The sequence below is a fragment of the Macaca thibetana genome, chromosome 2, assembly GCF_024542745.1.
Source record: "Macaca thibetana thibetana isolate TM-01 chromosome 2, ASM2454274v1, whole genome shotgun sequence".
NCBI lineage: Eukaryota > Metazoa > Chordata > Mammalia > Primates > Cercopithecidae > Macaca > Macaca thibetana.
The window spans coordinates 16,690,831-16,703,548 of record NC_065579.1 but is presented as its reverse complement, the minus strand read 5'-3'; the positions used below and the strand labels follow the sequence as shown (position 1 = coordinate 16,703,548).

Below are 12,718 nucleotides of genomic sequence, written 5' to 3'. Positions count from 1 at the left end.
ATTCCCATGTCACCTTCCCACGGTGCTAGCTCAAACTTCACACCTTGGTGGTCTCAGGTGGTCGGGTTACTTACATGGCAACTGGTATTTTCATCCTCCTTTTCCCACACACAGTCTTCATAGCTTGAACCACTTACAACAGTGGTTTGTTTCTGTTTTTGTTTTTGTTTTTTTTTTTGAGATGGCGTCTCGCTCTGTCCCCAGGCTGGAGTGCAATGGTGCGATCTTGGCTCACTGAAACCTCTGCCTCCTGGGTTTCTCTCCTGGGAAATAGACCCCTCCCTGGTAGATGGAGTGGTTTGTACAAACATGGAGGAAAGGAATGGGAGGCAGCCACCTTTAAAAACCAGCTACTACACTCTGCTCCCTGTCCTGCTTGCTCTTTAACAGGTTTCTCCTGGGAGCGCTTTCTAAATGAAATCACCTACACATAAACTCTCATCTCAGAATCTTGCCTCTGGGAAACCTGACCCTAAGATAAAGGTTATTTCAATCCAAAGATTTCAGCCTCCTATTCTGGGAAGGTTTGTTACTAACATGAATTAAATCCAAGTCTCCATCCTGACATCTGCAAAATCCCAGGAGCAAGCATTATAGCTCTAAATCAGGGGATCCCCAATTTGGGATGCTCATTACAAACACTTGGGAGCTCAAGAAAAAAAAAAAAAAACCCTTAATGTTTGGGACCTACTCCAGGGATTCTGAATTCCTTGGGCTGGAATAAGATGTATGCATGGATATTTTTGGTATTTTTTTAAAGTTCCCCTGGTAATTCTAATGTGCAGTTCAGGTTAGGAACCACTGTTCTGGCTGGGTAAGAACAGAGGTCGATTAGTGGCTCACGCCAGTAATCCCAGCACTTTGGGAGGCCCAGGTGGGTGGATCACGAGGTCAAGAGATTGAGACCATCCTGGCCAACATGGTGAAACCCCGTCTATACTAAAAATACCAAAATTAGCTGGGCGTGGCGGCACATGCCTGTCGTCCCACCTACTCAGGAGGCTGAGGCGGGAGAATCACTTGAACCCAGGAGGCAGAGGTTTCAGTGAGCCAAGATCGCACCATTGCACTCCAGCCTGGCGACAGAGCGAGACGCCATCTCAAAAAAAAACAAAAACAAAAACAGAAACAAACCACTGTTGTAAGTGGTTCAAGCTATGAAGACTGCATATGGGAAAAGGAGGATGAAAATACCACAAGATATCCTGTGAAGGCAAAAAATAAATAACCCTTAACCAAATTACCCCTTGCCCTGGGGCCAAAATCTTATAGCTGCCATCAGATAACATGGGTTGCAAATCTGGTTTTCAAATCCAGTTGCTGTAGGTCTAGGAGCAGAGTGGCTTCTTTTACACGTCTTGTCTGAATAAAAGTCACATACATATACTCTACTAGTTCAGTTTGGAAAAATAAATTCTAGCCATTGTGTACCCTTTGCCTTATGGCCTACAGTATATGAAATATTATTTCTAAATCCTACTAGAGTTTTATAGAAATAGTAATATCTAGCCTTCTCTTTGCTAGGGACAAAGAACAATCTTGGTTATATTAGCACCTGAGTTGGAAAAAACAACTTTTGGTGCCATTTATTAAACTTCAAGAGTGAAATCTGATTATTAAAGTTCCACAGTGTAGAAGAATATTTCAGAGTATAAAGAACTCGCAAACACTTTTCCTGGCTAATTCCACAATCAATAGGACAATATTTTCCCTTTTCTTCTTGCTGAGTCTCTTAATCTTTAAATGATACAGAGGAGAGCGTATTCTAACTTCCTGTAATTACATTTTCTTGTTAAACTTTATCCTTAGTCCTAATTCTCAATTTGGTTTCTATAATCACTGGCTTTTATTCTATAAAACTTTGTTTTGTAATTAGCAAGATAGAGCTCAATGTAACACAAAATATGTGCTAACACAGAACCAGGTTTTGCTCTTCCATGCATGAATGCCAAGTGTAGAGAAGATAACCTGCAAAAACAGTTCAAGGGAAACTTGATCTCATCCCAGAAATAACAGCCTCCTCTTTCATGGGAGGCAGCAATCTTAAAATGTTGCATTTCAACACTGTACTTCCACTTCTTGCAGGAATTATAACTTTGTAACGTCTCCGAAATGGTGATATGTCTTATAATTGTCAACGTTTAATTGGCAGGTTTTTTTCCTTCATAGTGGTAAATAAAATAATAGTGTACCTTAAAACTGACAATGTCTTAGTTCGGATGAAATATGGCAATCCGCATTCACCCAGCTAAAGAAAGCATGGTATAAATTTCAAATTAAAATGCAGATATGTGAAAGGCAAAGAGAAAAATGGAATTTCCTGTCTAATGTAGCCCCTTTTGAACCCTCTCAGGAGCAAACAGCAATAACGAAAGCTTGGAGTGCTAGATGCAGGTCACTGCATATACCCTCTTTCTCATCTATTGCAATTTTGAGCATATTGCCTACATTTAGGATAATCTATAAGAAGCTATCTCAACAGTATGTGTTTTTTTGTTTTGTTTTGTTTTTTAAGATGGCTGATTAGAGGCATTGTAAGCATGCCTCATCCTCTGAGAAGTACCAAAAAAGTGTGTAGACAGTCTTTTCTTCTTTTTTTTTTTTTTTTTTTTTTTTTTTTTTTTTTTGAGATGGAGTCTTGCTCTGTCACCAGGTTGGAGTGCAGTGGCGTGACCTCAGCTCACTGCGACCTCCGCTTCCCAGGCTCAAGTGATTCTCCTTCCTCAGCCTCCTGAGTAGCTGGGGTTACAGGCACCTGCCACCATGCCCAGCTAATTTTTGTTTTTTTAGTAGAAATGAGGTTTCACCATGTTGGCCAGGATGGTCTTGATCTCCGGACCTCCTGATCCGCCCACCTCTGCCTCCCAAAGTGCTGGGATTACAGGCAGGAGCCACCGTGCCCAGCCAACATTCACATTTTAAATATATTATCCAAGGTGGAACATGGGGGTTTGACAGAAAAAAAAAAAATGATAGGAAACACTAAAATCTAGGAAGGAGAAGGAAAATGTGCAGCTTGTATGGCTACGATTGGCCCCACACTGGCAGTGAATTACTTAGTACGGCGGAAGGTGAGTGAGTGTCTTCCTGCAATTTACCTTCTCACTTGGGAATCGTACTATCCAGGCCATAGGAGAAACACTTTGACTCTCCCAAGCCCTGATTCTGACTTGGGAGCAGCCAGGAGACCGTGGGAAGGAATTCCAAGGAGGGAACACACCTTGGGTCTCACACTCTGGGACCTGAGGAGCTACAATAAAACACCATTCTTGATCCTTGCTTTTAGCAGACTATGCTCAGTCCTGGGAACCAGTGGCACCAGTTCCGGGCATTGGGGAAACTCAAGCTGCTGCTTCCAGAGCCGGGGCATGGGGCCAAAGTAGGAGTGTGGGGGCGGCTTTTGCAAACAGGACTGGGAAGCAAGTGTGCTGTGGGTTGCAGCTGCTGGTGCTAGATGTGGGCAACTCCTCCACTTGTCCTGAGCAAGACAAGAGTTGCTGCAGAAGCTTGGACATGGAACTGGGCAGGGGGCCCCCATGGCTCAGGGCTGAGTTCCGGGCTAGGCATGAACTACCAGGTCTGACTGAACAGCCAGGATGGGGGAGGGATCCCCCAGCTGCAACAGCCAGGATAGGAGAGGGAGCCCCACAAGCACTGGGGCATGAAAAGGATGAAAGTCCCCCAGCTGCTGGCCAAGGGTGGGGCTGCTGAGACTGCTGGAACTGGCCACCCCCACCACATGGTAAGACCTCACTGTAGTGCTGGTTGCCCCTCACCCAAGCATTTCTCCAGGGCCTAAGGATCACCCCACCCCACCCCCAACTCCTCAACACAGCTAGTCCATGCACTATCATTGGGGAACCTATGTACAAGTTTGCCTGGTCTGGCTCTGCTTGGCTTCACTCCACCATCTAAGACAGAGTGCAGGATCCATGGTCCTGGGGGTTCCATAACCCAGTCCATCACCTGGGGCTCCTAAGCACTTATTCTAGGGGACAGAGGCTGGGCACAAAGAACATATCACTACCACCTCAAGCACCTGCAGGTACTTGCTTCTACCTGCAAGCACCCCCTAGTGGCCTGGAAGCCAGCCCGCATGGCCCATTGCAACAACTGCCAACACAAAAGCACAGCACTTGGGAATCAGAAGAGCATCTCGCCACTACTGCTGCCACCATTGCCCACATCATGCAACTGCTCAGGAACTCAAGAGCCTGCTCACCCACCCAGTCCACCACTACCACAACCAGCATTGAGAAAGGCACCCAGAGACCCAAGAATCAGCCTGCTTGGAACCACCAACACAAGTGTCAGAATACACTGCCACAGAGCACAAGGATAGACATGCTGAGCCCCACTGAAACCTAAAGACAGACCAATCTGGCATTTCAGACCCTAGCACAAGTTCACCACAGCCTCCACCAATAACCGCACCCTAACACGCCAAGGAAACCACAGATACCACTGACGCTATTTATAGCCAATGAAATTGTAGTAGTCTTCCCTACCCCATGCACCCAAAAGCAAAGCCAAAGGGTCCTACCCAAACAACATCATAGTCACATATTCAGGAAAAAGCCCCCTCAATGAAGGAAAATTCAAAAAATAAAGAGAAGCAAATGCTGTAAAGACATAAGAAACATGAAAAAGCAATATGACACCCTCATAGGAACATAATAATTCTCCAGCAATAGATCCTAACCAAAAAGCAATGCTCAAAATGCCAGATAAAGAATTCAAAATATTTATTTTTAGAAGTTTAGTGATGCAAGAGAAATATGAAAAGCAATACAAACAGCTCAAAAATCAATACAGGAAATAAGTGAAAAATGTATCAAAGAGATAAATATCTTTTTAAAAAAACAGACATTCTGGAACTGAAAAAGTCATCAAAGCAAGAACAAAATGCAATCGAAAGCTGCAAAAATAGACTAGGCCAAGCAGAATAGAGAATTTCAGAACCTGAAGACAAATATTTTGAAATAATCTGGTCAGACAAAAAATAAAGAAAAAATATTTTTCAAAAAATGAACAAAGCCTTTGAGATACTCGGGACTACATAAAGCAACTGAATGTATTAATTGTTAGTATCCCTGAGAGTAAAGAGAAATTGAAAGGCTTAGAAAACCTACTTAACAAAGTAGTAAATGAAAACTTCATAATTCTAGGAAGAGATTTAGACATCCAGATATAGGAGGCTCAATGATCCCCAGAAAATACAATGCAAAAAGTACTTCACCATGGCCTATTGCAATTCAGCTGTCTAAAGTCAAAGTGACAGTACAAATTCTAAAATCAGCAAGAGAAAAACATTTTATCACCTATGAAGGAAACTCTATCGGACTAACAGCTAACTTCTCAGCAGAAACTTTACAGACCAGGAGAAAATGGGATGATATATTCAAAGTACTAAAAGAAAAACACTGTTAGCCAAGGATACTATGTCCAGAAAAATTATCTTTCATAAATAAGGGAAAAATAGTATTTCCCAGACAAGCAAAAGTGAGGAAGTTCATCACCTCTAGACCAGTCCTCCAATAAATGCTTAAGAAAGTTCTATACTCAGAAGCAAAAGATTATTAATAGCTACCATCATGAAAACACTCAAAAATATAAAAGCCATAGGTAGAGCAAACAAACAAGGAAGAGGAAATACTCAAATGTTACCACTGTAGAATACTAACAAACTACAATAGTAAATAATAAGAGAGAAATAAATGGAAAAAATAACATATAAAATTACCAGAAATCAAGTATCAAAATAACAGGAATAAGCCCTGATATATCAGTAATAACCCTAAATGTAAACAAATTAAACTTTCCATTTAAAAAAATACAGACTTGCTCAGTGGATTTTTTTAAATGACTCAAGTATAGGCTGCCTACAAGAAATTCGTCCCATCTGTAAAAACACATACAGACTGAAAGTAAAGGCATGGAAAAAGAAACTATATGCAAACAGAAACCAAACTTAAGCAGAGTAGTTATATCAGATAAAACAGACTTTAAGTCAAAAACAGTAAAAAGAGACAAACAATCTCATAGGATCCAATATCTCATTATAGGATCCAATATCTCATTATAGGATCCAATATCTCATTATGGATCCATAAAAGGATCCATTCAGTAAGAGGATATAAAAATTCTAAACATATGTACCCAAAACTGAAGCACCCAGATTTATAAAGCAAATATTATTAGAATTAAAAGAAAAGACAGACTCCAATACAACAACAGACAGGGATTTCAACACCCCATTCTCAGCATAAGACAGTTCATCTAGACAGAAAATTAACAGAGAAATATTGAATTTAAACTGTACATTAGACCAGAAGGACCTAAAAATCATTTACAGAACATTTCATCCAGTGGCTTTATAACACATATTTTTCTCATCAGCACATGGAACATTCTCCAGGTTGGACCATATGTTAGAACACAAAACAAGTCTCAACAAGTTTCAAAAAAATTGAAATCATATCAAGTACCTTCTCAGACCACAATGAAATAAAGCTAGATATCAATAGCAAGGAGAACTCTGGAAATGATACAAATACATGAAAATTAAACAATATGCTCCTGAATGACTGAATGAAAGAAATTAAGGAGTAAATAAAAAAATTCTTGAAACAAACAAAAATTAAAACCCAATATGCCAAAACCTACAGGATACAGCAAAAGCAGTGCTAAGAGGGAAGTTTGTAGCAATAAATGCCTACACCAAAAAAAAAAAAAAGACTCCAAATAAACAACCTATTGATGCATCTCAAGGAACTGGAAAACAAGAACAAACCAAATCCTATATTAGTGGAAAGACAAAAAGAAAAATCAGAGCAGAACTAAACTAAATAGAGATACACACACACACACACACACACACACACACAGGATCAGTGAAACAAAAAGTTGTTTTTTTGAAAAGATAAACAAAATCAATAAACCACTTGATATACTAACCAGGAAAAAAACAAGAGAAAACCCAATAAAATCAGAAATGAGAAAGGAGACATGATAAATGATACCACAGAAATTACAAAAGATCATCAGAGACTATTATGAACAACTATACACTCACCAACTAGAAAACATAGAGGAAACTGATAAATTCCTGGAAACATGCAACCTCCCAAGATTGAACCAGGAAGCAACAGAAGACCTGAACAGTCCAATAATGCATAAAAACATTAAATCCATAACAAAAAAAAAATCTCTCAACTAAGAAAAGCCCAGAACCAGATATATTCATAGCCAAATTCTGTCAAACATACAAAGAATTAATCTCAATCTTTCTGAAACTGTTCCAAAAATCTGAGGAAGTGAGAATTCTTTCTAACTCATTCCACAAGGCCAGTATAACCCGATACCAAAACCAGACAAGCACACAACAGAACAAAGAAAACTACAGACCAATATCCCTGAATAACATAGACACAAAAATCAACAAAATACTAGCAAATTAAATCCAATGACACATCAGAAAGATAGTATACCACAATCAACTGGGTTTTATACCAGGGATACAAAGATGGTTCAACATACATAAATCAATAAACATGATACATTACATAAACAGAATTAGGGGCAAAATCCATATAATCATCTCAATAGATGCAGGAAAACCATTTCACAAAATTCAGTATCCCTTCATGATAAAAAACCCTCAACAAATTAGTCATGGAAGAAACGTACCTCAAAATAACAAAGGCCATATACAACAAACCCACAGCCAACATCATACTGAATGAAGAAAAGTTGAAAGCCTTTCCCATAAAAATTGGAACAAGACAAGGATGCCACCCTATTCAACATAGTACTGGCAGTACTGGCCAGAGTAATTAGGCAAGAGAAAGAAATAAAAGACATCCATATGGGAAGAGAGGAAGTTAAATTGTCTCCGTGTTATTTGGAAAACCTAAAAACACCACCAAAAACCCTTAGTTTGATAAACGAATTTAGTAAAGTTGCGAGATACAAAAACAATGTCCAAAAACCAGTAGCATTCCTATACACCAATAACAATCTAGCTGAGAATCAAGAGGCAATCACATTTACTATAAAAATGGTATAAAAATAGCTATAAGAATATAAAATACCGGGGGCGAGGTTCTGGCTGGTTGTGTCCTTGCGAGCTGCAGCTGTGATCGCTGCGGTAGGCCCAGAAGTGTATCTTGACTCGTAAATTGAAGAAGCCAGTGGTGCTGCAGGTGTTCTTTTGGGGTAGTGTCTGGGATCCAGTGCAAGTCAAATCATTGTTCAAATAAGGTGTAATTGAAAAGTGATCCTCTCTACAGAGCCGTCAAAAACAAGTAAATCCGAGTCTGGATCTCGCTCTTCTCGTTCAGGATCTGCATCAAGATCTCGTTCTCATTCATGTTCGAAGTCTCAGTATCTAAGCCGATCTGTCTCTGGTTCAAGGAAGTGCAGGCTGAGTGCTAGGTCTGGTTCCAGATCATGTTCTCCAGCTCATAAGAGAGAACGAAACCACTCAAGAGTATATTGGAATCGGGATTTCCGAGGTCACAACAGAGGCTATAGAAGGCCCTATTATTTCCGTGGGTGCAACAAAGGCTTTTATCCATGGGGCCAGTATAACCAAGGAGGCTATGGAAACTACCACTCAAATTGGCAGAATTACCAGCAAGCATACAGGCCATTGAAGATTCCAGTCCTCAGCGAGAAGCTCCCCTTCACCAAGGTCCAGGAGCCATTCTAGAAACTCTGATAAGTCGTCTTCTGACCAGTCAAGGCGCTCCTCATCCTCCCGTTCTTTCCTCCAACCATAGCCAAGTTGAATCTTCTAAGCGCAAGTCTGCAAGGGAGAAAAGGTCCTCTTCCAAGGATAGCTGGCCATGTCAGGCTGCTAGGGATAACCAGGGAGATGAGGCCAAGGAGCAGACATTCTCTGGAGGCACCTCTCAAGATACAAAAGCATCTGAGAGCTCGAAGCCATGGCCAGATGCCACCTACGGCACTGGTTCTGCATCAGGAGTCTCAGCCGTTTCTGAGCTGAGTCCTTGGGAGTGAGGCCCAGCTCTCAAAAGCCCCTCCAGTCTGTGGTGGTGAGGCAGCGGTCACTCCATCCTACCCCCTGCCAAAACCTAGTCCTCCACTTTCCAGCACATCCCAGATGAGCTCAACTCTGCTGAGCGGTGCTGAGTATCAGCCTGGGACACACCAAGGTCAGTTCGACCACGGTTCCTGGGTCCCTGAGTCCATCCAAAAAGAGCCCTGTGGGTAGGAATTCACCATCCATTGGCTCCACATATGTCTCCTCTCAGAAGCAGGAGAGTGCTGCTCCAGGAGGAGCAGCCTATACAAAGAGGTATCTAGAAAAGCAGAAGACAGAATAGAAAAGACAAGGAACAGAAACAAACAAATACGGATAAAGGAAAAATTAAAGAGAAAGGGAGTTTCTCTGATACAGGCTTGGGTGATGGAAAAATGAAATCTGATTCTTTTGCTCCCAAAACTGATTCTGAGAAGCCTTTTTAGGGCAGTCAGTCTCGCAAAAGGTGTAAGCACCGAGATGACTTTGAGAAGCAGATGGCTGACTTCCACAAGGAAGAGATGGATGATGAAGGTAAGGACAAAGCTAAGGGAAGGAAGGAGTCTGAGTTTGATGATGAACCCAAAATGTGTTTAAAGTCATAGATGCAAACAAAAACCAGGAGGAGGAGAAGTCAGGCAAATGAGAGGGCCTGGTATATGCACCTCCAGGGAAGGGAAAGCAGAGGAAAACAGAGGAGATGGATGAGGAGTCTTTCCCAGAAAGATCCAAAAAGGAGGACTGGGGCAAGAGAACCGAAGGTGGGCACAGGGTCTTTGTACCTGAGAAGAATTTCTGAGTGACTGCTTACAAAGCTGTCCAGGAGAAAAGCTCATCACCTCCCCCAAGAAAGACTTCTGAGAGCCAAGACAAGCTGGAAGTGAAAGACTTTTCCACAGGGAAGTCTTCCTTTTCCATTACTCGAGAGGCACAGGTCAATGTCCAGATGGACTCTTTTGATGAGGACCTTGCAGGACCCAGTGGCTTATTGGCTCAGGAACACAAGCTTTGCCGAGATCTAGTCCATAGCAACAAAAAGGAACAGGAGTTTTGTTCCACTTTCCAGCACATACAGTCAGCTCAGTCTCAGCGTAGCCCTTCAGAACTGTTTGCCCAACATATAGTGACCATTGTTCACCATGTTAAAGAGCATCACTTTGGGTCCTCAGGAATGACATTACATGAACGCTTTACTAAATACCTAAAGAGAGGAACTGAGCAGGAGGCAGCCAAAAACAAGAATAGGCCAGAGATACACAGAAGAATAGATGTTTCCCCCAGTACCTGTCTACAAGGCTGAGGGAAAATACAAAGATGATCCTGTTGATCGCAGCCTTGATATTGAACGTCGTAAGAGATTTTTGTTTTCTTTTTTTTTAGACGGAGTCACGCTCTGTCGTCCAGGCTGGAATGCTGTGGCATGATCTTGGCTCACTGCAACCTCTGCCTTACAGGTTCAAGGGATTCTTGTGCCTCAGCCTCCCAAGTAGCTGGGATTACAGGCACGTGCCACCACCCCCAGCTAATTTTTGTATTTTTAGTGGAGATGGGGTTTCACCATGTTGGCCAGGATGGTCTCAATCTCCTGACCTCATGATTCACCCACCTCTGCCTCCCAAACTGCTGGGATTACAGGTGCGACCCACCGCGCTCAGCCAGGAGAGAGATCTTAAATGAGGTAAATCAAGAGAATCAGTGGATTCCTGAGACTCCAGCCCCTCAAGGGACAGCTCAGCTGAGAAAACAGAGAAAACTCATAAAGGATCAAAGAAGCAGAAGAAGCACCGGAGAGCGAGAGACAGGTCCAGATCCTCTTCCTCTTCTTCCCAGTCATCTCACTCCTACAAAGCAGAAGAGTACACTGAAGAGACAGAGGAAAGAGAGGAGAGCACCACGGGCTTTGAGAAATCAAGACTGGGGACCAAAGGCTTGGTGGGTCCAAGTGAAAGGAGGTGGCAGAACTGGAGGAACCTTTCCATTTCGAGCCAGAGGAAGAGGCTGGTGCAGAGGCAGCTACTCTGGGAACAATAACAACAACAGCAACAATTTTCAGAAAAGAAACCGAGAAGAGGAGTGGTACCCAGAGTACACACCCAAAAGCAAGAAGTATTACTTGCATGATGACCGTGAAGGTGAAGGCAGTGACAAGTGGGTGAGCTGGGGCCAGGTGGAGGAGCCTTTCCTCGGGATCGGGTCCTGTTCACGTTCCAGAAATCAAGTACCAGCCCCAAGTTGGCCCAGGACAAGTTCAGTGGGGGAGGAAAGGGAGATTGAAGATGATGAGAGTGAGACAGAGAACTGAGAAGAGAAGGACAATTTACAACCCACAACCGAGTAGGGGCCACTCTTGACGGGATTCCTTGCCCAGGGGAGAGAGGCGCTGGGAAGATGGCTGGTGAGGAGCTAAACAGAGCAACCTCAAGAAGATTCTGAAAATCCTACCCCACCCCTCACCAGCCATGCAGATTGTAGTACCATGGAAGGCATCCCTGGCACTGCCTCCCACTGGACAGAGGAGGCTGGCTGTGGAACCCAAGGGTCAGGCCCAGCTTTTGGGCAGAACACAACTCATTGGGCTTTAGCTGTTTTTCTCATTTGTCGTTGGTGTGTGGGGGTGGGGGCAGGGGTTAGGGCAGGAGAGCAGTGCTTGAATTTTTGTTTCCTATTAGAAACCAACAGTTTTGTTCTGAAGTTCATTTCATCCGGAGCTAGGAAGACTAATTTGATGATTTTCAATCTCTTCTCCCCATCCTGATTTTAAAAGCCCTTCTTTTTTTTCTTTTTTTTCTTTTCTTTTTTTTTTTTTTTTTTTTTTAGGCATATGTAGTAATATTAGAAACATTTAATTTGGGAAACTTTGATTCTTAAAAGAGAAAACAAAGCATGTGAATAAACTTTGAAGTGTTCACCTCAGTTTGGGATCAAATTGCTTGGATGTTTGTAAAAACCAGTTTTGTATGTCAAGGAGGAGTTTAAGGCCTTTCTGACCACCTTGTGTTCCCCTTTTCTGCACAGCCATGTAGCACGTGGAGTTGCTCCTAACCACACCCCACGTGCCCTTGAGCCCTATTTCCTGATTTCTTCTGGGCTGGACTTCCCATTCTCCACCAGCAGCTCCAGTATCCCAAACTTTCTAGTTCTGCTGATCCTTCCAGCAACGGGGGGGAAACTGGAGGGCAGTGTCTGGTCTGTTTTCTAAGAAACTTCTGAATTCTATTGTCTTTACAAATGTAAGATGAAAAAATAATTTTTTCAATATTTTTATTAATCTTTTTATAAAATGAAAAGAAACTCATGATCAATTAAGGAAAGTGGTTATGGTTGGGTGGTTCATGGGGTTTTTTGGGGTCTTTAGTTTTTTTTTCTTTTTCTTTTTTGTCTTTTTAACTTTAAGGTGTTTAAGTTGAAGCATTCTCAGATGTTTGCGGGGAAAATATCCTCTTAAAATGGGTCCTTGTGCTTTTGCCTTCAAGGGAGATGGTCCTGGGCGAGTGAATCACAGGGCATTTATGCATATGTTATATGCAGACTGCACCCACCTCTTCTCCTGAGACTTTCCTCTTAGGTTGTTGTGCTGCTTTCCCCTACTTTGCTACATTTCTATAGTTAAGTTAGTTTTACTTGAATGATTCATGTTTAGGGGGGAAATGAAAATCTCCCTTAAAATTTGTT

General features: G+C 42.2%; 1 pseudogene; it reads left to right on the top strand.

Annotated features, from left to right (window-relative positions):
- Positions 1 to 3,007: 3,007 nt before the first annotated feature.
- On the top strand, positions 3,008 to 11,384 carry LOC126948899 (thyroid hormone receptor-associated protein 3-like; annotated as a pseudogene).
- The last annotated feature ends 1,334 nt before the right edge of the window (positions 11,385 to 12,718 follow it).